Source organism: Esox lucius, chromosome 2, assembly GCF_011004845.1.
Source record: "Esox lucius isolate fEsoLuc1 chromosome 2, fEsoLuc1.pri, whole genome shotgun sequence".
Classification (NCBI taxonomy): domain Eukaryota; kingdom Metazoa; phylum Chordata; class Actinopteri; order Esociformes; family Esocidae; genus Esox; species Esox lucius.
This window is the reverse complement of record NC_047570.1, coordinates 6,097,951-6,124,606: the sequence shown is the minus strand read 5'-3', so window position 1 is coordinate 6,124,606 and position 26,656 is coordinate 6,097,951. Positions and strand designations below refer to the sequence as shown.

General features: G+C 41.6%; 1 protein-coding gene across 13 annotated transcripts in view; it reads left to right on the top strand.

The window, feature by feature from the left end:
- Nucleotides 1–26,656, top strand: part of dgkza (diacylglycerol kinase, zeta a) — a 137,437-nt gene that overhangs the window by 39,549 nt on the left and 71,232 nt on the right. For 9 of the 13 annotated variants that reach the window (XM_010899395.3, XM_034296760.1, XM_034296755.1 and 6 more), the window contains exon 1: nucleotides 23,564–23,712. The exons of the other annotated variants lie outside the window; for them this stretch is intronic. The gene's annotated coding sequence lies outside the window, so the exon portion shown is untranslated. Of the gene's footprint in view, nucleotides 1–23,563; nucleotides 23,713–26,656 lie in introns of those variants that run through there. 13 annotated transcript variants of the gene reach the window in all.

Sequence of the window (26,656 nt, the reverse complement as noted above, 5' to 3'; positions counted from 1 at the left end):
GGTGGTAAAATGTCTGATGATTTTCTCTTTGTGCATGTTTCATTGACAATATCTAATATCTAATAGCTAACGTAGCAAATAAAAAAACATAGTTTAAAACAAACACATTTTTTTCCGTTCCATTTTCTGTCCTATATGGACTGTTTCAGGCAGCAATTGGCTGTGCAAATGTTGTTACTATTAAAGCCACAGAAACAGACTCTGGCAGAGGTGGGCAAACTAAGGCCCGCAAGGCCGTTACATCTGGCCCACGGTAGGTAGTAAAAGTAGTTTTGAGGGGGAGTAAAAAAAAGAAATGTCACCAACCCAGTCTTTTACATTTGAATCTGGATTGAAATGATTTAGACATTATAATGGACCTACTGTATAAATGTTTTTGCAGGACCGCGTAAGCAGAGCGACTGTCTCTTACTGACTGACGGACTTGTATACTATAGGTCCCGAGTCCGTATCTCCTCACAGGCGAAGTGAAGTATGTATTGTGAATTATTACGTATTGGCGTAAACTTTGCTGGCTAAAACCGAAACCAGAAACTGTATATGGTTATATTGCAACTGTTTCTGACATGGAATAGTTCCTCTTCAGTCTTGCTAAAAATTGCAAAATTCTTATGATTATTCCTAGGAAGTTAGTAGATACTAGTAAGCCTATTTAACATAATCCTCAATGGAGTCTAGCAACTGCTGAAACTTTTGATGTCGTGGCGTAGTGGTTAAAGACTGTGTCTCTCATATGGAAGACATACGTTTGAATCTATTGAGAGTAACAACATTAATTCCATGATTCTCTCATCCATTCTGTTGATGAAAAAGTCAGTTATTGTTGCCTTTATTGATAGTTATTGTATAACTGTTATTCACAAATGAAAAGTACGATATGCCATGAATAAAAAAAAATAGGTTCTTATGCCATGAAATGAAATAGCTTTGGCAGAATCGCTAGCAACTGCTCAATTCTTATAACTATTCCAGTAAGTTAGTAGATACCGGTAAAGCTTATTACTGGCTAATACGCTGTTAAAACGGCCAGTGGCAAACACAATACATAGTAAGAAACGTTAGTCAGTTTAACTGTATCAATGTCATTCATGAATGGCCAATTAACTATTAAAACACCCAGTGGCAAAAGAAGATTTGTTCAGGGTAGTGACAAGAGGCTATACTGACACCCAGTACCTGTACAGGTCCGTGGTGCACTGGTTAATGAATCTCGAGATGGCAACATTTTCTATTGCGGGCCGGCTGCACTGGGCTTGCCTGGTTTCTTGTTTATTACTGCCCCTTTCTGGCCTGCAAATCATTTATGAGCAACAAATTAGAAAACAAATGTGGCCCTCCATTTAAATTAAAAATCCTGACCCGGAGCCGAAAGGTTTGCCCTGACCTGGACTAGGCTATGTGAGTTTTAATTGGGACCCCACTGCAATTGCCATTCTCAGAATTTGTCAAACTCAACTGTCCCTGACTTTGAATGCCTCTGTCTTGTAGATCAATGTCTTAAGAGATGTGTGTCACTTCTGATTAAACTCGAATGGAGCAGTCAAAATACGCCTGTATAAGCTGTCAATAAAAGAATCCCTACAGCACTGCCAGGGCATAAGCTTGACATCTTGTGCGTGGATGTCATTAAATTGTCATAAACTGCAGGCTTGAATGATCTGCCACTCCTCCGTTACCCTTTGTCAGTACCCGAGAGTCATACTCGGATTTGTGTGCAACATAACTATCCATTCATTGTTCCCCTGAACTGGTTGAATGGGACTGAATGCTGCGCTGAACACAGAACAGTAGTGAAAGTAGCGTTCACTCGTTCAACCAGGCTTGCGGAAGAAGACTTGGCCTCATAAATGTATGTCCTAATTATTTGCGCCCTCAGTGAAACCTCAAGGCCATCTGTTCTGCTAAAAACAGCCCAGGGTGCAGCCATTCTCACCCATCCTCCCTCTCAAAACCCGGCCCAATCTCTCTGAATGCATTCAGAAAGGTGTTTTCTCACAGGGACATGCAGGATATTCATTCTTCCCCTCCCGCCTCTATCTGACACAGGATGATGACACTACCATTCTCCCTAGATACGGTCTAATCCTGGTGATGCTAGTATAAAGCACAACGTTTGGCACCATAGATAAGGCGAGACAGTTTGTGCAACGTTAAAAGAGGTTGGTCGGTATAGCGGTTTTGTGTTGTGAGTCTGAATGTCGACCCAAGTATTTGTTCTCATTTAGTATATCGATGTAAACCACTGTGCTATAGCTGATTTCATAGAAAACCTAAAAATTATTTTGATAATGGTGCTGTATTAATCTCAGAATGTATTCCAGGCACTGAAAGGAGACAGCTGTTTTATGCTTCTGTTATCTGAATAACATTTGAAAGGGTTTATATTGTCAAATCTGTAATGGTTTTAGGAAACTGAGTTTTATTTATTCTAATTTATTTAAAGAAATAGTTCTCATAAAACTGTGGTACGTTTTTGTAGCATCACAACAATTTTCCCGTATGTCCTGTTGTAAGTTTTCAAGATAGGGCATACGTGTGTTGTGTTGCGTAACATTTAAGAGGGTTAAAAATAGCTTAGAAATTGCGGGGCTATAAAACCTAAAACAGCATGAAAGATCAACGATGTACTGGCAATGAAGCGTACATTTTAGTATCTTGTTTTTACACTTAGCTTAAAGCTTAATTTATGACCTGAACAGGGTTGTGTGAGTACAACAGTCAGACCTACATGTCCCCCCTCAATATAAAGTACACTGTATCCTGTTTTACACAACAATTTCAAATTGCAATTGCCTAGCTGTTGATCACAGAGCCTTCTGTTCTAGTGTGGCGTTAACACTGTTTGATGTAATATATGTGCCCTGTTGCTGTTTACAGTCCCTTTTCCAGTATCGATGTGTAGCTCAATCCTCTTGCCACTGTGGGATGACTGGAGGTGGGTGAGCGGTCAGAGAGATGGGAGGGGGTTGAGGGGTTGGTACTGGCCACTGCGTTAGCTCAGAGCGCATTCTGCAGGGGACTCACCACCATTTTAATCGGATAGACTGCTCCCGACAGGGCATCATCCCTGTTCACTGCCCTGGGGATAGACTGCTCCCGACAGGGCAACGTCCCTGTTCACTGCCCTGGGGATAGACTGCTCCCGACAGGGCATCGTCCCTGTTCACTGCCCTGGGGATAGACTGCTCCCGACAGGGCATCGTCCCTGTTCACTGCCCTGGGGATAGACTGCTCCCGACAGGGCAACGTCCCTGTTCACTGCCCTGGGGATTTGTAATTTATTTGGTATGTGGGTTACAATTCTCACATATACTGGGATTTGATATGATCTTATTGCAATTACCCATGCCTGCTGTAGAGGGTCAAGAGAGCAAAGCGAAAAGCTTTTGTGCCAGTTTGGCAAAGTTATGTTGCAATATTGTCAATACAATGGTATTGAGTCTATTGCCAAAAACAATGGATCACTATGGACAACTATGGCATTTCCTTCCCCATCACTACCGTGCACACACGGCAAGTTCCTTGAAAAGGGCTGAGTCAATGTTTTCATTATGCACTACTTACAGTGTGGTTTAGGGGGGAGTATGTTTTATGCCCAAGTATCCCATTAATCGCTAATAACACCATGAAAGTGTTCTGCTCTCCCAGTGAGTGCAGGCGGCTTGGCCGGTGGCCAGTTCATCATAGTGATACGTGTGTCCTTACAAACCAGGCTGAACTCTACTCCGACTGATTAGACTGATAATGATGCGTGACTAGAGGTGATACAACTGGTCTCAACACACTTGCCGAATCTTCAATCTCGGAATGAACTGATTGAACCAACGCGTTACGAAACTGGTTGAGCGTTCAAATCGTCTGCTGAACGGTGACTATTGTTATCGTGGTCAGTCGTCGTGTCTGTGAACAAGCAACAATGACTAGCAGGCCCGTCGCCCCCTGGGACGTCTTATCCTGAATGGGACAGTTACAATATAAAGGGGCCTATGTGATTGCCAATGTAGACTGATATGTTGTTTATATCCAGCTATTGTTTAACACAAAACGGCATAGCTTTCAGTTAAATGCCGAGTGGTTTTGATTACATTGGGCACTTATCGGTACATACATGATACAGGAATTCACTTTCAGCACCTGATTTGCCTCGACAACGATACTTACGACCAGTGCCCAAAAATCACGGATTAAAATAAGACTGTGTCTATATTTTAGTTTTTACTGTAATGGCCTGATAGCTTTTGATTCTAAGAACATAGGGTGGGGGAGCTACCTATTCTCCAGGAACATGACTCTCCTGCTCAGTGAGCTATAGTTTGTACAAAGGACAGCACCTTTCAGGAAAACAAATTCACAGCTCTATTCAGGCCACTAGGTCTCACCCTGTCAGAATGATGCCCTGTCATATATTATTGAATGCGGTCCCATATCCCTGCTGCGTGAACGCTCAGCAATTTCACGCTAATCTGGCGTGGAAACGCTCCATTTTCCAGTCATTGTCTATAGTACACCTTTAAAATGGGAATGGTATGTACCAGAAGCCAATACTGTAGCCTTAGCAGAGCAGACAGTGTCTTTCAGAAGAGCACAAGGTATGAGGTGAGCCAGCTGGCTCATGTCCTCGATGTCGTTGAGCCTAATAGGCCAGAGTCTGGGCCCTTTGCTTTACAATAGAACATGGAACGTGGACGCTTCTCACCACGCTTTTCCCACCCTCTCCAACCGCACGCAGAGATTCTGTCCTTCCATCCTTCAGAGGACATTCTGTACACCTTGCTAATATCCACCGGGAGGCAGCCTTGTGGAAATGTGCGTCGGCTGAACACGTGGGGTAGCTGAGCTTGTTTGTTTTTTCAGCGAGAGGATGTTCTCTTATGTTCCGGGCAGCGAGAGGAATGCCCAGGGGAGCAGAAGACGGGCCAAAAGTTCAGGGGGAAAACGGAAAAGCCCTGTCCTTCACCTTGCCTGCCCCCCCTCCCCCCTGTGTGTTCCAAATGATTTGGGTACATCTTGTAGCTTTGGGACCGGAGGTTGCCACGCGTCCGCCGGAGGAGTGTGCTCAGGTGCCAGACAAATGGGTCCCGGAGGGAAGAGACAAGCACCCATCTGAGGACAGAAATAGGGCCGGCTTTATCTTTAGTTTTGTCACTGATGTAACAGATGTGACAATGTACGCCCATGGCAAGTATGTGCCATCCTAGCCATGCATCAGGGCTCATGTGGCCTTGGCAGGTAACCTGGCGTTTAGGGTATCTGACAAGTAATCAGAAAGTTGTTCAATGGGATCCCCAAAACGGCAAGGTGAAAACAAATATGTTACTCTGTCCCTGAGCAAAGCCCCAAAATGTCAGCGTTGCCTTAAACACTTGTCGGTTTGGCTGCTAACAAGGAAGGATTGCTTCGGACAAGTTATTGATCAGTGGCTTTGAGATGAGGAAATGAACATATTAATGGAATGGCAAATGATGGCGACATCAGTAATGTCATGAAAGTGTTCCGAGGGAGTTGATCTAAGCACTAATTACTGCGGTTGGATTTGTGTGGCTTTCTCGTCAGGCTTTCGCGATCACAAATGCAGTTTGAGCCCTGCTTCCGTATGCAGCATGCCCTCCAATATTCAGGAACAAGGTCACACCGCATGGGTCCAACTGGCTGCCCTGTCCTCTCGTGACAGGATTTCCTCTGGTACCAATGCAAAGGTCAATAGCGAGACTGATTGTTGTTGCTGGTTAAAGGGGGCTTTCATACTGCCCCCTCTGCAGAGATGCATTAAGTCACATTAAAACCCACCAAAATAAGTAACTTCGGCCCTTGTCAATAATGATTGGGGTCTGGTGTTAGAAGCGGTCGTTTCATGTGATTCTGGTACTTCCTGGTCCGCCAAGTCACCGGTTAGTCAAAGAAAACGGTCATAATGCCACTACTGTATCTAACCAGGATCCAAAGCCAACCGTTGTGTTGCGGCTGTGAAGCAGACAAGCAAGTGTTGACGGGGAAGTGAAAACACAGTGCCATCTAGTGGTGAGAGTTCTAAAGCAGAGTAACAGCTCTCTCATTATCAACAAGCTTCTGCCTATTTAAGTTGTTTGGTGTCCGTTTCCATATTGAGAAATAATTAACATATTATTGGGTAAGGTAAACTACATGGCAGAAAAACTAATTGAGTGATTCATTCAGTTGTGGGACAGTTTCTTACAACTAAACCAAGTGAATCTCCTGTTGTTTTTCTTTCCAACTTGCTCCTTGTTTGCTGCAAGGTCTGCTTGTTTGCTTGCTAATCTATTATTTGCAGCAATAATTTTGTATACATGCTTTTCTCTCATTCATTTGTTCTTTGTTTTTCACTTGACCCTCAGAAAAACAAACCCTTATCACTGGTTTTCTGTGGTTAAAACAGTATGTTATATACCATAGATATATGGTAACTGAAGACCAAAGTAATGAAGATGTCTTAGTAACAGCTAGTGTGGATATACTGGGTAATTGAAGATGTCTTAGTAACAGCTAGTGTGGATATACTGGGTAATTGAAGATGTCTTAGTAACAGCTAGTGTGGATATACTGGGTAATTGAAGATGTCTTAGTAACAGCTAGTGTGGATATACTGGGTAATTGGGTTCATTATCTGAAAGTTACGATTGCAGTATATGATGATGTAATTAACCAAATACTTTAGTTGATACATTGTTGCAACAGTATGCTTTAAAAATACATACCACCACCAATAAAGAACAGGCAGGTGTTTAACATAAGTATTACTTTTCAAGTCACGTCAAAACATGTAGCTGGATAACTTCTTTGTAAGAACAAATTATTTCAATGATGAAATGTATTGGGGAATAACATTTTGTAAAGTTTTGGTGTGTAACTAGAATTACTTCACAAACTGTTGTTGGAAATATATGTTTGAATGATTTGTCAATTTACATTTCTCTTGTCAGTGTAGGAACAATATGCAGCCAATACTTTATATTGGTGTTTCTTGAAAAAGGACAAGTTGCTAGTTTTAAAATGTTAATGAAACATTGAAAGCTAAAAGTCTGCACCAGTAGCTGCCGAAGATGTTGGGACATGTAGGTACTCGGTAGGTACTGTAGGTACTCGGAAGCATAGCCCATTGTTGGGTATGTATGACTGTATTCCAAAATGTTCCAGGTTGGGTTGAGTGGTTGAGTTAACCATGAATTTAGTTTTTGTTAAATGCAGCAGTATTGATTGTCAACATTGTAATGTACGCACCACTGTTACCACCGCTCCATGAAAGCAAGGGAAACTAGTACTTTAACATTTCCAGGCAAATAGCATCAACTATTTGAAGTGCTACCAACGTGCCCCACTATTTGGCTATACATTTTGCATCAGTTTATGAATTTAAGAGTGGCAAAATGTTTTGGTGGTTTCCCTAAACAGTCATTCTCTAGAAACATTTGCCTTTTACAGAACTTTATGAGCAGAACATCTGAGGTTATTTTTAACATGTTTATCAAAAAGGCTTCACAAAAGGTTTCCAAATACCTTTCCAGAAGCCTGTTTGAAATACTTTAAAATACAATTTGTACTAATGTATTCGTTAGATTAGTTTTATGACCAATTAAATAATAAAATAAAAGTATTTGTCATTGGGTCTGTTTTCTAAACTGCTCAAATGCACAAATCTAAAAACAGGTACTCAAATACAGATGCGTTTGAAACCCCTTCTGGTGTCTGTGTGTAACCTTTACTTGACTCAGGATCTGTTGGCCCTGAGCCCGTTCATTTCCTGTCTGTCATTTCAAAAGGCATGCCTACACTGCAGCCAGACAGCTCCCTGCAGTGAGCCAAGAGCGATAGCAGAGTGGGAATAACATTGGCTCCAATAAACCTGCGGGGAGTCTATTTTTAAACAACATCGATTACTACTTGAAGGTTATTGATTTGTGATGGCTCGTCGGGACTCCCTTGGACTCTTGGGGCTTCATTTCAAGGAAATGTTTTTCACATGTTTTGCCTGACTTGTATTGCTAGTGGTAATGCAGTACCGTAGCCTGAAGGAGGAATTGAAACCTATCTTGTATGAATTACTGGCTTGATAACTTGTCTCTCAGACTTCATCCACCTCTTCAATCATGTGTCATCTCTTTCCTTCTGCCTAGCGTGATAGAAGTCTGGTATGTCTGCTATTTAAATAGATTTTGTGGAGCTCAGCTAATTAATTAAAGATGCTTTCCATTTTGGAACGTACATTTAAGTTTTGCTTGCTCATGTGATTTGGCACAATATTGGTACCAAATGTGATACAAATCCTAACTAGGTTAACAAGTGTCACTGTGTGCACAGAGATGGGCATAGATATTTTATAATACATTTTGATGTAAGATACCAAATACTAAAAATACTTTTACAAGGGAGCATGAAATCATTTTTTAAACCTTCCATCTATCAGTCTATTTGATCCGTCCCTTCACCAGTACACTGACTCAGTTGATTCCATCTATCAGTCTATTTGATCCGTCCCTTCACCAGTACACTGACTCAGTTGATTCCATCTATCAGTCTATTTGATCCGTCCCTTCACCAGTACACTGACTCAGTTGATTCCATCTATCAGTCTGTTTGATCTGTCCCTTCACCAGTACACTGACTCAGTTGATTCCATCTATCAGTCTATTTGATCCGTCCCTTCACCAGTACACTGACTCAGTTGATTCCATCTATCAGTCTATTTGATCTGTCCCTTCACCAGTACACTGACTCAGTTGATTCCATCTATCAGTCTGTTTGATCCGTCCCTTCACCAGTACACTGACTCAGTTGATTCCATCTATCAGTCTGTTTGATCCGTCCCTTCACCAGTACACTGACTCAGTTGATTCCATCTATCAGTCTGTTTGCACTTTATCAACAATTATGAAATTATCAGTATGTTTTGATTTTACATTTTTAAGCCAGAAATGTAATCAGTAAGTAGCAACAGAACTTGTCAAGGAGTATTAACCTAACTCCAACCACTGAATCTATTGAAAGCCTCAGAATATATGTATAAAGGACACATTCACATTAATTGAAGATTAAAATAACATTTACTTAAAGTCCTGTAGAGAATACTACAATAGAGAATATGACAGACCAGATATTCCAAAACTGTTCAGAAGTTCTAGCAAAAACAGTCAAACGTGTGTGTGAGTGTGGGTGAGAAAGTAAGCGTGTTGATTAAGTGAGTGTGTGGGCGTGTGTGAAAGAGGGAGTGTTGCCCTGTGGCCAACATTGCAGAGGTTTCTTTAGCTACTGATGACTTTCAGCACAACTGATTTTTCAAAAGGTGTGGCATTTAGACGTCATCGATGGTGCCAGTTGATCAGTCCAGCAAAGGAAAATTAACGCTCTACTGGAGCTGAGGATGGGCAAATTACTGAGTAGGCACCAATCAGAGGCAGCATTTTTATGATGTCATCATGTAGAATTTTTATGACGTCATCAAGTATTTTACAGTATTTTTATACTACAAAATATAAAACACTAAAGTATTTTGATACAAAATATGAAGCCATTTGCTTCAACCCTATCAAAATAAAATCCTATTTTGTCTTTGAAATGCGTTTTTTAAATACATATATCATAAATACTGCCCATCCCTTTGTGTGTGTATTTGTCTATGTTATACATTTGTTGCGTATGTATGTACAGTGCCTCTGGAAATTATCAGACACTTCACTTTCTCCATATATTTTGTATTATAGACTTAATTTATAACAAATTGAATACATATTTTTTTGATAAGTCTACACACAACAACCAATAATGATTAAGCAAATGTATACAAAAATTAAAGTTAAATATCTCATGTACATTAGTATTCAGACCCTTTGACATTCAAATTTAGCTCAAATGCATCCTGTGTTCTTTGATCATCCTTGTCTCTAGATGTGTGGACAATTCTACTGAATTCTACTAATCTCAGAGCAAAAACCAAGCCATGAAGTCTGAGGAACTCTCCATAGACATCTGACAATTGTGTTGAGGCATAGATCTGGTGAACGTTATAAAAGAGTGCCAAAGCATTGAAAGCTCCCAGGAGCACAGCAGGCTCCAACGCTGTGAAATAGAAGTAAGAAAACATCATGACTGTCCAGCCAAGCCAAGTTACCCGGTAAAAAGCATCTTTGTCATAAAGGTGACCAAGAACCCAATGGTCTCTTGTAAGAGTTTCTCAATAGAGATGGTAGAACCTGCTAGAAGAACATCATAACTCCATCAATTAAGCCTTTATGGTTAAGTGGCTAGCCTTTAGCCAGTCCTGAGTAAAATACATATGACATGCAAACAGCATTTAAAGGAATCTGATAGCTTGAGGAAAAAGATTACCTGGTCTGATGAGTCCAAAATCTAACTATGAGGCCTGAATCCCAAACATTATGTTTGTCAAAACCAAGGTACTATGTTCAATCATAGATGTGGGAGCATATTGCTATGGGGATGTGTTTTGGCATCAGGGACTGGGTGATTGGTCTGGATTCATCCAGAAGTATTGAGGGAGATCCGGAGGGTACAGGACTTCAGATGAGCAAATCTAGATCTGTCGGTATTACAACAACCCGAAGTCCACAGTCATGACAACGCTGGAGTGGTTTCAGGAGAACTTTCTTAATGTTCCTGAGATGCCCAGCCAAAGCCTGGTCATGAACCCCATTAAACATCTGTGTGGAGACCTGAAGATCTCTCTTAACCAATGCTCCCCATGAAGTCTGACAGAGCTTGAGTTTGAGGTTGTTATTTTTTTTCTATATATTGGCACAAAGTTTGCTTTAGCATTATATGGTATTGTATGTAGATTGGTGGCAAACCGTTTAATATAAGCAATAATAATTTATGTCTAGAACACAACAAAAGGTAAGGAAAGTGAAGGGGTCAGAATATTTCCAGAAGGCAGCGTGTATATGTAATAATGAAATTTGTGTTTTTTGTTGAAAGAGACCTCAAATGTTATTTTTTAACAATCGAGATGGTAATTCTTTGGTCTGGAGTAGCATAGTGAGAAATACAGGATAGAAAGTTGACTCACAAATATTTGTAGGGCATAAGAAGGCAAAATATAGTTTTGCTTGTTTAGGAGATCAAACTGCTTTGTTGTACAGAAACAACACATTCCAACACAACCTGTTTAGACTAAAACTGTTGTTGTGAAAATTGTGATTTGAATAACATTCTAATAATATGTAAATCAAATTTGTATGCAGTGCTTTTGACCAGACCCTTGACCTGGAAGGGGTATAAACTCACTCGTTATTTACCGGTTAACTTAGATGGTGCTCTCCATTGAACAAGTGCTCTTGCTGGTGATATTAGAACTAAATACATTTTCTGATTCTGTTAATGGAGGTGGAATGACCTACAAAACCATGAATCCTAAGTCGCATTCAGCGAGACCTTGTCTTTAGACCTCTGTAGCCTCAGGGAGGACGTGTGGGAAAAGTGTCCCACATTACCTAGGAAGGTGAAGCACAACAAGAACACATTTTCACACGTTTACACTATAAAAAAATTATCCCAAGTGTAAGTCTCACAAAAAGTCTTGTTCAACTACTTATTTTTTAGTATTAAAACGCTCATAGTAACCGAGGCATACCGAACCATCATCCTAACCATCCTTACACAGGGGCCACGTGTATCATCATATCCTTAACCTGGAGACTTTTGGTTTTCACTTCACCCATATACATGTTTGTTTTCAATTCACTCGTCGAATAATTCATCTTTCCCCTTGACACGCGATAAAAGCTTATATGAGACTGTGAGCTCCTGTTGATGACCTGTCCTTGCCCGTATCTGTTTGGCCTTTGTCCTGTCTGAGACACTTGCATTGGTGGTCATGTGGATTCGTTCTAAAATAATAACTGTAAGGGCACCATTTCAACACTAGGTGTCGTATTTGCCTCCTGCTTGTCATAACCACTGATAAAATATGCTTGTTTGTCTGTGTAGGATTACAGTTTAATACGGTTCTAGCAGTCTGCAATTGGTGTATCTGTGTCCTTGACAACACACACCAGCTGTATTTTTGTGACCTTTGTATGGGATGCAGTACATGGGAATGTCAAATCCTAATTTATTTCAGGAGCACTGAAAAGGTTACCTTCTACCCAAATTCATACTTTGACTTCCCCCTTCCTAATAATATAAAAATGTAATCCGGGTGGGTTAAATGTTTTGAATTCAAATTTGCTGAGTGCCAAATGTCTTCACAACGCATCCATTTGTGCATTTATGCTCACATCTGTCATTTGCACCAGTGTCCCTTAGCTGGGAGAGTTTTATAATCACGTGTGCTTATTAGACACTGCAGTGAACCCTTCTAGCAAACACACAATGATTCAGCCACCTAGAAGTTCATAAGGCATCTTGTTATTTTTCAGCTGTGTGCAATTTTACACCCAAAAATGTATAGGTGTGTCTAATTCTATGATGTGCATTTGTTTATTCCAGGCTAAAAGATTACAAACTTCTGAAACAAAAAATTTGTTTAAAAAATGACAAGATTCAAATAGTTGATTATGACTGATGCTTGTTGGAACATTAATTGCCTCATTCGAGTGTGTACTGACGTTGATGGGTTTATGGATCTGCCTCCAGTGAGTTTCCACAGCAACATTTGACCATGGAGGTCACTCCAAGCCAGTAGGATGGTAATAGCCCTACTGTCACGCTGTCACCTCAACCTCTCAATGAGGTCCATCCATTAGTATAGAAATGGTCAGATTTACTATTAAAAGATCAATATGTATCACTATCTAACTTTTAAAATGAAGACTTCAAAAGAGGAGTTAAAATCTAATAGGGCAGAAATTTCACATGCTGACTCAGATGTGTCACCTATGACGGTTTAAAGTCACTGAGCTCTTCAGTACGCCCCAATGCACGGCCAATGTTTGTCTATGGAGATTTCATGACTGTGTGCTGGACTGGGTGAGCAATGGGTATGGCAGAAACAGCTGAACTCTAATTAGTAGGGGTGTCCACATACTTTTGGCCATCAGGAAGGAAAAATAAAAAGGGGTATATTTAACGTCATCTCTTGGTTACTTAACTTGCTCGTCATACTCTGACCTCAATGTTAGCTTCCTCAGAACAAAACTAATGACACTGGATAATGCAAACACGTAGCTGGATCCAGGGAACCATTATTATTTTAATAATCGCACAGTAAGATGTTGTGTGAAATGTGGCCAAAGTGTTAGAGGAAGTAACAGTAAAACGGTTTCTTCTCAACATCTTGGACAGGAAGTATTGTAGCTACAGTCTTAACATATCTTGCAATAAAAATAAAGCAACAAAAAAAACATGAACCTTTTTAGGATCTTTCTGCTCAGTGACTGATGGCAGTGCAGGAGCTCAGAAAACAGCCACTTCCTTCCCTGTCAGCCTAATAGAGAAACGACCAGCCAGTAGGTGTTTCCCCGACCATGGGGAACACTGCAGCCTTCTTTTTCCTTGTAGTCTACCTGCTTTTCCCTCCCGGGAATGTTTTTGCATGTCATTGATCTGACCAATCAGTTGCAGAGTTGACGGGAAGCTAACATTGTTAGATTGCTGTAACCCTTAATTGTGCTATGTCGCTATGGTAGCATAATATCAGAATTAGCATCTGCTTCATCGATGTGCATTATGTTTGTGTGCGGCGGACATTTAATTTTGTTTCTGTTGTCTATGAAAACAGAGAGAGTACTGGGATTTTCACTCTAGGCTCAGTTATTAGCTTGGTCTAGGTGCTCTCTCAGCTCATGCAGTAAATATCCTTTTTGTTTTCTCATAGCTGTGTCTCAATGTCCCCCCCACCCCTTTAGGAGTGCTTGTGGAAATCTGTCTGGTGGCAGGAGCAGCTACGAGGTACAGTTTACTCATTAAAGCTCAGGGCACCGTCACAGCTGGTGGATATAATCATTCTCCCTATTACAATGGGAGTTCGTTTTGGTTTTCAAACCAATCCCAGCTCTCTCTTTGAAAGGGCAAGACAGGCGTCACCTGTCTTTCTCTCTCTATTTATTTCCCTGTTTCTCTTTCTCACTGAGAGGCCGGAGAAACCGTAGAAGAGAGGCTGACCGGCTCTGCTGATGAGGACACATGGCTCAATGCATGAGAGGTTAGACTGCTGATGGCCAGCCAGAAGGTGAGATTTGGCGTGATTGACAGGCGCAGAGGGGCCCCGGTTTATTAGCGGAAGCGAACTCTGTTTCTAAGGGAGATGGATGAAGGGGGCACGCTCTTGTCATGAAGGGCTGGACGGCTGTCCCCTGGACTGTGTGGTGCTGCAGGCTGCTGACCTGTCCAAAACAATTACCTCCACGATCCCTCATCCAACCACGCTGCCCAAAGGGGCCTTGGTCCAGATAATGGTTCCTCTTCCACTGAGTGCCGCGGATGACACTTGCCTTTGAGCTTTCACTCGCTTGAGCCTACATCCAAAGAGCGGAACTCTAGCCTAAGGAGGTCGCTATCTCCACTGAACATGTTCCGCTGCCGTGTATCTTAAGAAGAGGGGGGAAAAAAACAGCTTTTTGTGTGTGGTTTTTTTAACGCATGACTTAGTATGCACTGTGAAACGACTGCGAGGTCTGGCTACAGTATAGCGCCAACCCCCCGAGTTCTCCGCCCCCTCTGCCCAGACCTCATGGTGCTTGTTTATGTGGTGAGTCATGCCTCTCCACGCCAGCCTGGGTCATCAGGTCTGCTTCTCCTTAGTGCTCTCGTTAGGCTCAGCCTCCAACGGTGACTCACCTCTCCCTGCTCCTTACACCAAGAAGGTCGGTGACTAAAAATATAGGTTAGAACCTGGATACGCATGAAGTGCCATTTTGCGAACAGCAGGTAGAGAGGGATGTGATTTCACGTTTCCATGACAACTTTTGTTGTTGTATTCGGGCACTCTTGAAATGAGATCTGACATCTAAAGACATGTTGTGATGCAATGTTTGAAAGTGGTCAAATAGACAACGGACTCAGATCTCCAGTTACATCTGTGTTTTCGGATGTTGTTTTGTATGTACGTTCCTATCAGGGAACACAATCTCCTAGTTTAGAAAATGTTCTCTAAAAGAACCCTTTGGAGTAACTCGGTGAGGGTGAGAGCATGTCCTGAGGGGGAGAGTGGACAAGCATGGCCTTAGGAGTCACAGGACCTTTAATCGCTCATAGCCGTGACCGCTGAGACCCCTGTCCAGTAAATACACTTTCTTCTTATGAACACCATAGAGATTTGAATCCTCACATTTCGTGATGAAAACCACCTCCAGGCCCGGGTGTCAGCAACTGATAGGCCAATTTAAGGGTTGTCTGTTTTTAATCACCAGCCATTCAGTTCACTCCTGATGGGGGGAGAATGATCTCTTCCCATATGTTTCCACAAATCAATAATAGTGATCGTGTCCAAAAAAACACTTTGTAATGATTATGTCCCACTATCTCTGCTCAGAAAGAATAATCTGCCCAGTTCTAAAGCCTACCCCTGCTCTGACCAATTTGTTCAATGTAGACCGTACAGCAGGCTACTGTGGGATTAGTGCTTCCACTTCAACTCACTCTGAACAAGAATGTCTGCTAAACACAACATTTTATTTCCCTATCATCACTTGAATTAAATCTTGAGTAAAACCTCCTACCACAAATGTACCCTATCTCAAAGCTTCCTCTTTAGACATTTGTTTCTTCCTGTGTGAGAACACAACCTCTTTCTGGATTTCGATTGGTTAGATCTCATTTTTTATTTATGACTTCCTAGCTTCTCCGCCTTTCATGGAATGTTCATGTTATCTGGTGAGGACTGGTCACCTTTGTCCACATCTTACCTAGTTGACCAGCAGCTGTTTATGCACACACAGACCACACCATCCACAGTCTTGCAGGCATGAGCACCAACAAGCCTGCAACTGAAAGGTTACATGAACATGGCAAGCAACAGGACGTGAAACTGTCACTTTTGATTTCCAGTAAACAGTCAACACATCTCAGTTAGGATCGTGATCCTCCATTCAGCCCCAGTGTAGTTGAGCCCCATTCGAAACAGAGAAAGTGGCTGAGTTTAGTCGTTTGCGGCCTCGCTCTCCTAAGCGCAGGGAGGCTGAACGTGTTTCCTGCCTGTAGAGAGTCAGGGCTGCGGTCTAAACATACGTGTGGTCTGGCCACAGGGGCTCAGAGAACTCCGCTGCTGTACTGTCTGAGTCATCCGACATAATCGCTCGAGTAGCAGGCAAAGGGAAATGAATGGTAAGTGTCAGTTTAGCGGACCTGTGACTTGAGTCGGGTTGTAATGTTATTACTGTAGTTAGTCATCACAGCACTGCAGTGCAATATTACAAGTAGGACACACCCCCAGGTCAACTACAGAGCCTTGAGTTCTGCTAAGCTGGTACGTAGCGCAACACAAGCATTGTAATTCTTTCAGCCTTATATTTTTATAAAGCTTATGGGGAGATTTCTCTCATATTCCCCTCTCTTCTGGTCAGGCAATAAAAAAAAGCTGAGCTTGTAATGCCATCATACCCAATCGTTTGCCTTTGACATGGGTGACAGCCATTGGCGTCAACCTGCAGAGTTGGGGATTAGAATAACCAATGTTAAAATGTGGTTTTGTGTTTGTTTTTTTAACTGTCATCCTTTACCAGAAAAACGACTGTAATCAGATGATGAATAACGGCCAGGGTGATCCAGAGTTGTTAGCTTACGGCCTTTGGTGCACGTGGCTACTGCAGCAGCGTCGCTTGAATTTGACCTGCTGCTCTTTCAGCAACGACTCTTTTCTTTTACCACATTCCTATCTAATAAATGTCAGATTAACCTTTACAAACAGATTACAGGTGATGCTGAAAAATAAGATTACTTCTTGGATAATTTTTGTTTGTTCTTTGTGCATGAAAGTATTTACAGTATGTGTCAGATCTCGTTTCTAACATACTGGGCTGTGATTTACTTATTATAAAAGAATAATGTCTTTGCTTCACCACCAAATGTTTCCAGCTCAGTTGTTGACCAATGATCAGCACCGGCACACTCATCTATATGATTTATCAGAAAATATGCATGTCCAATATTAGAGTAATAATTTAGTTTGAATCTACTGAAACTACAAAAATGCCTGGAAGAGGACCTAAGTGTGTTAGTCAAGAGGTTGTGCAGAAGTTGGTTAAATCTTGGGGACAACAAGTCTCTAAAACTCCAATTAGGCATCACCCTCAGGTCGACAAGCTGTGGTGTGTGTGCGTGTGCGTGTGCGTGCGCGCGTGCGTGCGATTTACCATGACCTTTCTGCATGTGGGCTGTTGGTTTTCAAATGCTAAAGAAATGTCCTCTAGCTGCTTACTTAAATGAGTCAGAATGTTTGCCCCCTGTTGAGTTACATATGTGGGCTCTTAAATCAGCTTTTTATGAGCATGTACTTGAAGAATCACCAGAAAGTTCTTTGCTGTGGACCTTTTCCTGCAGCTATGAGTGTCAAGAATTTTAAGCGATTCTTCCTGGTCAACACTTCTGAAGTCTACTCAACAGGGTTCCAAACAAATGTGCTCTGCTTCAGTAACAAATTCAAGAAAGTTCCCAATGATATCATTCTTGACCCTCCCAAAAGCTGCTTACTCCAAGGTCACTGGTGCAAATTGGGCAATGATTTAATTCCCCCATATGAATAGAATAATTCAATCCTCACTTTCCCACTGTTGTTTTACATAGTTGTGGAGGAGGAATGATACCATAAAGGCAATCTTTAGAGGCCGCTTAAACAGTATGCTTGTGTGTGTGTGTTGACATGTGCATTGGCCATAGAAGTCATTCCAGAACTTAAGTTTTCTGTTTCCACTGTTACATCATTGCTGTCTTCTAAATTATCCTCACCAGTGTTAGTAGAGCGGTGTTCACAAGGTAATAAAACATTGCTCCGTTCTACTGTGGAATTAAACAAAATTAAATTGGTAATATTCACCTCAAGTATTTCTGTGAGCACTTTTACAATATGGGAAGACTAATTGCCCTAATGACAGTTGCTTTTCCCCATACTTTTTTTGAAACATACATTTTGTTTATCCCTCATCTTCTCGCCATCATCTTCTCGCCCTCATCTTCTCGCCCTCATCTTCTCGCCCTCATCTTCTCGCCCACACCTTTCACCCACACCTTTCACCCACACCTTTCACCCACACCTCTCTGTTATCAGTCAACCTAACAACAATGTTTGCATTGTCTTCAATGCATTATTTGTTTGTCAATTTTTCCTGACTTTCCTGTTTTCAGTTCTATGTCTAACAATTTGGATTTTAGTCAGTCAAAAAGCTACTGGGGTCATTTTCTTTTACTGGATCATTGACAGACTGACAGATCGCCACTGCTAGAATTTTTTTCCCAACTGCTGGTCTGTCATACATAGCAGGACAATGGCACCTCCTACAATTTAATTTCAGTATTATAATTTTTTCATTTAGTTTTCAAAGTAGTGTAATACTGTCGGCCCTAACTAGATGATGATGCTAATTCTAGTAATAGCCTGCATTACCCATGAAGAATCTCCTAATATGTTGCCACACAAAGGCGTTTGAAATGGATAGTCCGTTAGCAGTTGGCCGTGATTGCATTTCAATCTATTAAGTCAATCATTATGAGCCCTCACAATAGTTTGTTCCCTTGCCATAGCTTTTATAGGGTGATGGTAACAATGCTTCTTGGGTGACAGTTATTATTATGTTCAGAGGGTTGTTGGTTTGAGCCCCACTTGGAGTGGTCGGACAACAGAGGAAGTGAAGCTGTTAAACTGGTAACGTGACCCGGATCGCTAAGTATGAGTCTGCCCAGCTGTTGGGTTTGCTGTGTTGAAGTTCAATAGAGGGTTGGGTGAAACGTCTGTGAAATGGCTAGTCAGTTAGATGGACACATGTCAAGGCCTGGATAGATGGTGGGCGAACAGTCAGTGCTTGTAGGCCACATGTAAAGAGCTGAACGACTTTGACAAGGGCTAAATTGTTATGGCCAGATGACTGGCTGAGAACATCTCTAAAGCAGCAGTGGTGAGTACCTACAGACCGTAATCTGAGGAGGGACAAACCACATACCGGCAACAGGGTTTTGGGCGCCAAAGGCTCATTGATGCGCGAGGGCAACAAAGGCTATCCCATCTGGTCTGAACTGGCAGAAGGTCTACTCTGGTGAAAGTCACAGAAAATGTTAATGATGGTTCCTGGAGGAATGTGTCACAACACAGTGCACTGCACCCTGCTGTGTATGGGGCTGCGTAGCCGCGGATCAGTGGAAGACGTTTGCTTGGTCCGATGAGTCACGTTTTCTTTTACATTACGTGAACGGACTTGTACGTGTCTGTCGTTTACCTGGAGAACTTACACAACTTGAAGGATCTGATGCTAATGTCTTGGTGCCAGATACCACAGGACACCTGGGTACTTGTCGAGTCCATGCCTCGCCAGGTCGGAGCGGTTTTGGTTTTGGTGGTCATAATGTTTTAGCTCATCAGTGTATATTTGTTACCATTCAACATTTCAAATATACTGTGATGTGCTTTTTATTTAGGCCATATCACCCTGCCCTAGCACTGTGTTCCATAACACCCTCACATCCCTGGGTAAAGTCTTGACTGTACTGCTAGCTAACTAGTGGCAATGCAAATGGCCAGTATTACCTGGGGAAGGATTCGTCAGCAAGAACTTCCTGGTCTCATAGAGTGAGGCTCTTGGTCGCTTGTTTGTTGCTAATTGAGATTGTCAGGTCAGCACACAAACCGCTGAACCACATGACTTACTGGTTGGGAAAGGGCAGAATGGCTTGGCGCAGATGTCTACCTTAGTCTCAGAGGCTTAGGTGACCCGAGAACATAGTTTTAGACAATATATACAGCTATATACATATAGCTTTAAACAAACTGATGTATTTTTATTAACTTTTTTACAAATTAACACTTAATGCTCAGATGAATGGCTTGTAAAAAGGGCTTTATTAATACATTTGATTTAAACAATGCTGGTTCATTGTTAAATACCTTGTGGGAGTGGTGCAGTTAGGCAGGGACATTGAAACAACGGGATATGATGAATTTGGGAAAGAGAACAAATAGGTAAACGAATACAGAAATAAATGTTGAAATGGTGCTAGAATAATGGACAGAGCTTGTATTTATTCTGACTTGCGCTTTCTTTCCGCAGTATGTTTTATTGTTTTATTGAACAGAGTAAAACTCTCAGATTTTGTGATGACACAAAATAGTTGTTCAATCTTTTCAGCCACTGTGTGACCTAAGTTGGCTTGTTTGTGTACTATGGAAGTGTACATGAACCAAAGGCTATGATCAAACAACACCACCATTTTCACAGAGTACAGGTCTTCATTGTAATGTGACTTTTCTCTGCCACTGTATGGATATTGTATATACTCTAACTTGGACTGTTATTGATGTACAATGAATTGCTGACCTTGGTTGCGAATGGCTGTTGTAGGCAATGTAACCGCATATCAATCATTGTTTTTATGACAACAGCCAGTAAAACATTGGCCCTTGCAACAGCATAGTTTGGATCCCAGCCCAGAAAATACATATTTGAGGTATTATCTTACTATCTAAACTACTGCTAAAAACAAGTTGAATTTCAGAATACCATCAGTCACGCTTTTGGTTGATCCATCTATTTTGTCTAGATTTAATAAATTTCCCACAGGCCTAACTGGTATGAAATTATCAAACTTGTGCACTTTTTAAATAGGCTTCAACAGCTGAAGTGATTGACATATATCAAAGTGTCACCAACAAAAAAACAAATCAATAGGCCTATAGCAAATGAAGCGCATAATTTCACATCCAAATAAATCTAATATGTCATTGCATAAGTGTTTTTTGTTTTGAGCCAATATGTCCTCCATTACATTGTCAACAGAGCAGGCTAACATTACCTTATTTTTCATTTTACGTTGTGGTTAAAAAAAAGTCAGTTTGATATTTCGAAGTGAAATGTTGAAAGTTTCAATTGGATTGACTTGAAATGTGATACCCATAGGTAACACTATCTAGATAGTCAAGATTACCATAATGGTTGGGATAGGTTTGAGTTAGTGTTAGGATATGGGTTAGTGGAAGGGTTAAGTTTAGGGATACGATGAGGTTGAGGAGGGTTAGCCTTAGTATTTAGTTTTATTAATAGTCTGTAAACCATCTAAAGATTTACCAAAAATGAATCTAAAATGTTACAGTATGGTTCTAAGTTTGTGAATCCCAGAAGTTACTTTACAAATTACTGTTCTGGACAGGTAACTAGCACTGTAACTGTGACTGATTTAGAAAGTACATGTACCTACCCGAACCATGTCAGCCCATGACCTCTGCCTTACCAAAGGGAAGCCAGGGGATGCGCTGCAGGAGAGCGGGTGGAGGGAGACCAGGACGACAGGACAGATTGTTTGTTTGTGTGTGTCATACACAACCTTGCCTGTGGGCCAGTTGAGGGGTCAGGGGAGGCTCCAGAAGGACATGCAGTGTACCTTGCAGCGTTCATGTGGCACTAGATTCCCTTTCACAGTCGCTTCTGCTGAGACATCCTGGGTATTATAGTTTTTCGTAACCTGTAGAACACTGAAGCATTGATATCACCAAGCAAATTACTGTTAACAATATGATTTTAACCGGGCCCTGTAAGCGGAGCAAGCCTAGAAGAGCGAATGTCTCTTACTGAGTTGGTGAGTAAGTGACTGACTGCCTAGCCCTTGTTAGATAGCGTAGTGGTTAGAGACGCGGACTACGGTAAGATCTGACTCTCTACAGGTCCTGCGTTCGCCTCCCGTCACTGATAAACATTATGCCACAGGATGTGTTCAGGACAGACAAAAGCTTCGCTCGCTACAACCTTCTGTAGCTATGTAATTGGAAGCCTAAAATAAAACAATTCTGGTGGATATTAGGATTTGTTCAGGATCGACAAACACTTCACTGGCTACATGATTGTCTGCTAGGTGACGATATGTCAGTTATTGTCACCTAGCAGTAGGATATTATGGTGGCAGCACTCACATTTTCTTTATCACAATAAAAGCCATAATTGAAATGTATTCGGCAATATAGTAACAATCTAGTCTTTGAAAAAGAACAGACAAGAATAACATTGGAACGGACATTAAACATAAAATGTACAGACTACATTGTTAACTATATTACCGTATATATTTCAATGATGGCTTTGAAAATGAAATTCTGAGTTAGCGCTGCAACCATAATATGCTGCTGCTAGAAGAACGGTAATGAAGCCTCGAATGGCCATCACTAACGTCACCTATATTGAACGATACTGTATCAATGTCATTCACAAATGGCTAATTAGCTATTAAAACGGCCAGTTTTTGTCTCTTCTAAACAAAAGAGGATTTGTTTAGAAGAGACAAAAACCTCGCTGGGTACAACCTTCAATAGCTACTTTATTTAGAAGCCTAATATGAAACTGTTTACTGTTATATTGCGACTATTTCTGGTGGATTTTCAAATGATGTTTTAGGATTTGTTCAGGATAGACAAATATTTAGCTAAGTGCACAAATCTTTCATCTTTTCACTTCACAAAAAAGTAAGTTATCGTCACCTATATTCATACAGTACGTAGTTATTGTATCAATGTCATTCACAAATGTCTAATAAGCTGTTAAAACCAGAGGCAAAATACAAAGTTCATAGAGGCTATTTGTGGTGGAGGAAAACTTAATAAGAAACGTTACTCAGTTTAACACAATGCTTAATGGTGTCTAACGAAATATTCAAACTTGACGTAATGCGTGACAAAATTATACAATGTCAAGAGGCTGTACCGACACCCCACAAATGTGTACCCTGGTGGCGTAGTGGTTAAAGACTTTCATGTGGTCCACCCGGGTTCGAATCTCAGGAGGGTAACAACTCTTTATTGCGGGCCGGCTGAACTAGGCTTGCCTGGTTTCTTGTTTAGGTCAATGTTCAAGGTTCTGATTGTGCACAACTTCTTAGAACCCTTTGAACAACACCATTTTGATGACTTTCCTCAAAGGGGTTCCATGTAAATCCTTTTCCATTGAGTGTTCTAAATGTTACTGGAAAGGGTTCCACCTGGATTTAAAAAGGGTCCTCTCGCAATGGGCAGCTAAAGTATCCTTCTGGAACCCTCAGTATGTAAGTGTGGACAGGCACGTCATTGTTGTTATGACTTCTCCACATGGCTGCGGATTTGAGCATTAAAGAGATGAAACTACAGAGTCGCAGAGCCGAAGACTTACGGCAAACATCACCGTGTGTTTCCAGCAGTGTCTTGAGTCTGTCAGCTAATTCACTACGTGTTCAGCTGAAACAGGAACACGTGTGTGCACGTGCGTGCGCGTGTGTGTTTGTTTGTGCGTGGGCGGTGAGTTTACATGCATAGTTTACATATGATCAAGCATTAGCGCCCTGGTGTATTGCTCATCAAGGAAGTGGGCTCTATTAGCGGAGTTATTTTAGTGCAGCCGCTCAACCCGCCCAGATCCCCCCCCCGCCTCCCCCTCTCTGACACTCCCCCTAAAACACGGCTGCCTCGGTTGCCTGGCTGTGACACACTGTCTCCCTGCCCATGAACCTCTTTGCTGTGGCTCTCCCCCATCTCTTGCGCTCTCTCTCTCTCTCTCTACCGCTTTTCTTTCCCTCACTCTCGATGGACTAAAAGTTTGAGAGGCGAACTGGGGGAAAGGTGTCGAAGGTTGTTAACGCTGCCATCAGGTTGTATTCTCAACTATGCTGTAACTATTTCATATGCTTGTGTGTGCCTTGGTCTTGTCAGATGTTAGGTTGTCATGTATAATGTACTAATGCAGTACTGTGTCTTTTTTCGTACCCGGAGGGCTTTGGTATACCATTTTGATGTAATGTAACAGATAATCTCCACATAAGGCTGAGCACTGCCAGAGAAGGGTTTGTTGATGGAATAGAAGCCACGTTGGTGGCAGGAGAACAGGTGTATGGAGGAACAATGACTTGGATTGATTGCACTGTTTGAAGGATGTCACTTTAACCCTTCAGCCATGGACGTTTTGCCAGGTTCTCTCCAACACACCTTGATTCATTCAGATTTCCTGGAAATGGATTGAGACTGGGAACAACTGTTGCTAGCGATTCGTAGTGTGATGTTGGCTTGATAATATTTTATGCTGCACCATGCTTTTCCTTATTCGGTTGTTGCTTGAGATGACGTGAACGGATTTGGAAGTGTTCTTGTACAGGCGTACATTTGAAAAAAGGACATTCTGTATTTGCCTCAATTGCTTATAATAAAATGGCGTATCGTCATCTTGCTGCGCTCAAAGCTGGAAAACATTTGTTTTTCACTTAGCTTTACCCTGTCGAGACAGGCAGTATTGTGCAAAGATACGCAAACCATATTAGTCCATTAATTCCATTCAGCAAGCTCAAAGAATATAATGAATCCAAAAACTGACTGATATGTATTTGCACAGTCAGTCAAAAAAATATAAACAGTCTCTGGTTAGACAGCGCTGACAGTATAAGATAGATTGACCTTTGCTAGGAGTTCCTAGCTGTTTGGCTGTGCAGTGTTAGATAAAGACAGGCACACAGAACCTTGAACTTGAAATGTTGTGGTTTTGTGCGACTGACAGAAAAAGGGGTACTTACAGTCACTCACTATCTCCTCGCGTTGTTCTCAAACTGAATGGTTACACGTGATATCGGACCACGCTAATCGGTGGACACGTCAGACTCAATGAGCGCTGAGTGGATGTGTTTCAGACACCACGCTGTGTCCTCCATTGAATCAGCATGAGCAGCCACTGATCTGAGACTGCCTTGTGTGTCAGAGGATGACAGAGGTGCATACATTGGTCAGGCAGCTGCCAACACAGATTTCTGTGTGTGTGCGTGCGTGCGCTCAATATACACTTTTATTGGTACGGTCAATGTAGTAATGTGATTGGAAATATCTTCCTCGTAGATTACAATCTATTTAGAACCACATGAGGAATGGGGGACAGTATCCAGGGTTCCATACTTTGATGTCCTCTTGATAATACATTGAATTGTTTTGGACAGTACTGTAGTTTGATTTATTTGAGCTGGTATTCTGTACCCGCACCAAAGTGTTTTTCCTTCAAAAAATTTTTTTTGTTTTCTTTTAAATTATGGAAAACTATTTGTTTGGAAAAGGTTTTCATCGACAACTGATTTTAACGTTCATTATTATTTATGAAAGTCACGTTCTTGCAGCAGAATAAAAATTAGCAGAATGGTTGGAACATGAAATTTCAATGCGCATCGTTACACAGTATTATATCATGTTGTTTCCAGCCATTTCCTGCCTTTTTGAAAATGTGTACTAATCTGTATCCTCTTGATTAAATGGTGTGACTTATGTGCATTTGTATGGGCACTTGGGCAAGATGGAAAGCTCAGTTTCTTCCTAGAGTGGCCATTAATGAGTGGAAGACAATCAAACCAGTGGAACAAAATCATGGCTGTGTTTAATAAGCAAGCAGATGCATCTGATAACATCAGTATACCACAATAGCTTATCAACTCTTTTGTGTACATATACAGATATAGGATCAGAATTTGAGCCTGTTTCCTGCAGTAGGAAAATAATTCTGCCGTATCAGGAAATGTTAAATAAATGACTGCATATTAATGGTAATGTTTGTAGGGGAAAGTCAAGTGTGGCGTTTCAAAGTGTATATGCAAAACCTCTTTTTAAACCTTGAATACACATTTTAAATTTCCTGCATTGCAACATGGTGATCTAATGAAGCTGCTGCATCGGTACTGACCTGTCCTTAGAAGTGGCTGCAAGGTGATTTATGTTGATTTCACCAGTCTGTTGCAAACTACCGAATATCAGCCCTTCATTGGTCGATTGCCAAATTGATCAAACAATGATTATTACTGACTTTTAAGGCCATGATGACAGCAGAGGCTGCTAAAACCACACTACCAAATTAAGGCACATGCTAGCTAGATGGACAGATAAGTATATGAACCTTAGACATAAAAGCCCCTGCATTCTTGTTGGGGGTTTTTAATTTGGTTGAATCCCCCTATGTTGAGACCTGGGTCTTAGAGGCTGACCAGATCTGCCCTGAAGGCAGAGATGAAAGTTAATTGGTTAACTCAATGAAGAGTGAGGAGCTTACCATCATGCAACTGAAGTTCTGGTTTGACATTTGCATTCTCTATCCTGTGCTGTGCTGAATGAGACTAAGTCTGGCTTCTGTTCTGATCCTGGACCAAATGGTTTCGGGTCCAGTCTGTGAGAAACCTCACTTGCCCTCTGATACAGAGAAGCTACATTGGCAACTGTCCATAAATAACAGTTGCCAATGCTAGTTGCCCTGATTGCTATGGTTACATGGCTGTAGAAATAGTGTGCAGGGAATCCCAAGTGTCCCAGTGGTCTAATACACTGCAGTACAGTACAGCTGTGCCACCACAACCCGGGTTAATTTCCCCCTACCCGGGAGTTCCACCAATGGGCTGTGAAAAATAGCTCAGCACACCACGGGGTGTTGGGAGGGATGGTTGGACAGGTATGTCTCGCCGTTTGTCAAGCGAAGGAAAAACATTTCCTCTGGGGCACAGGAATGACACACAGAGCACACAGCACTATGTTTGTGAAACCGGCCCACGGTGCATGATTTCTGCAATCTGGAAAGAAGTC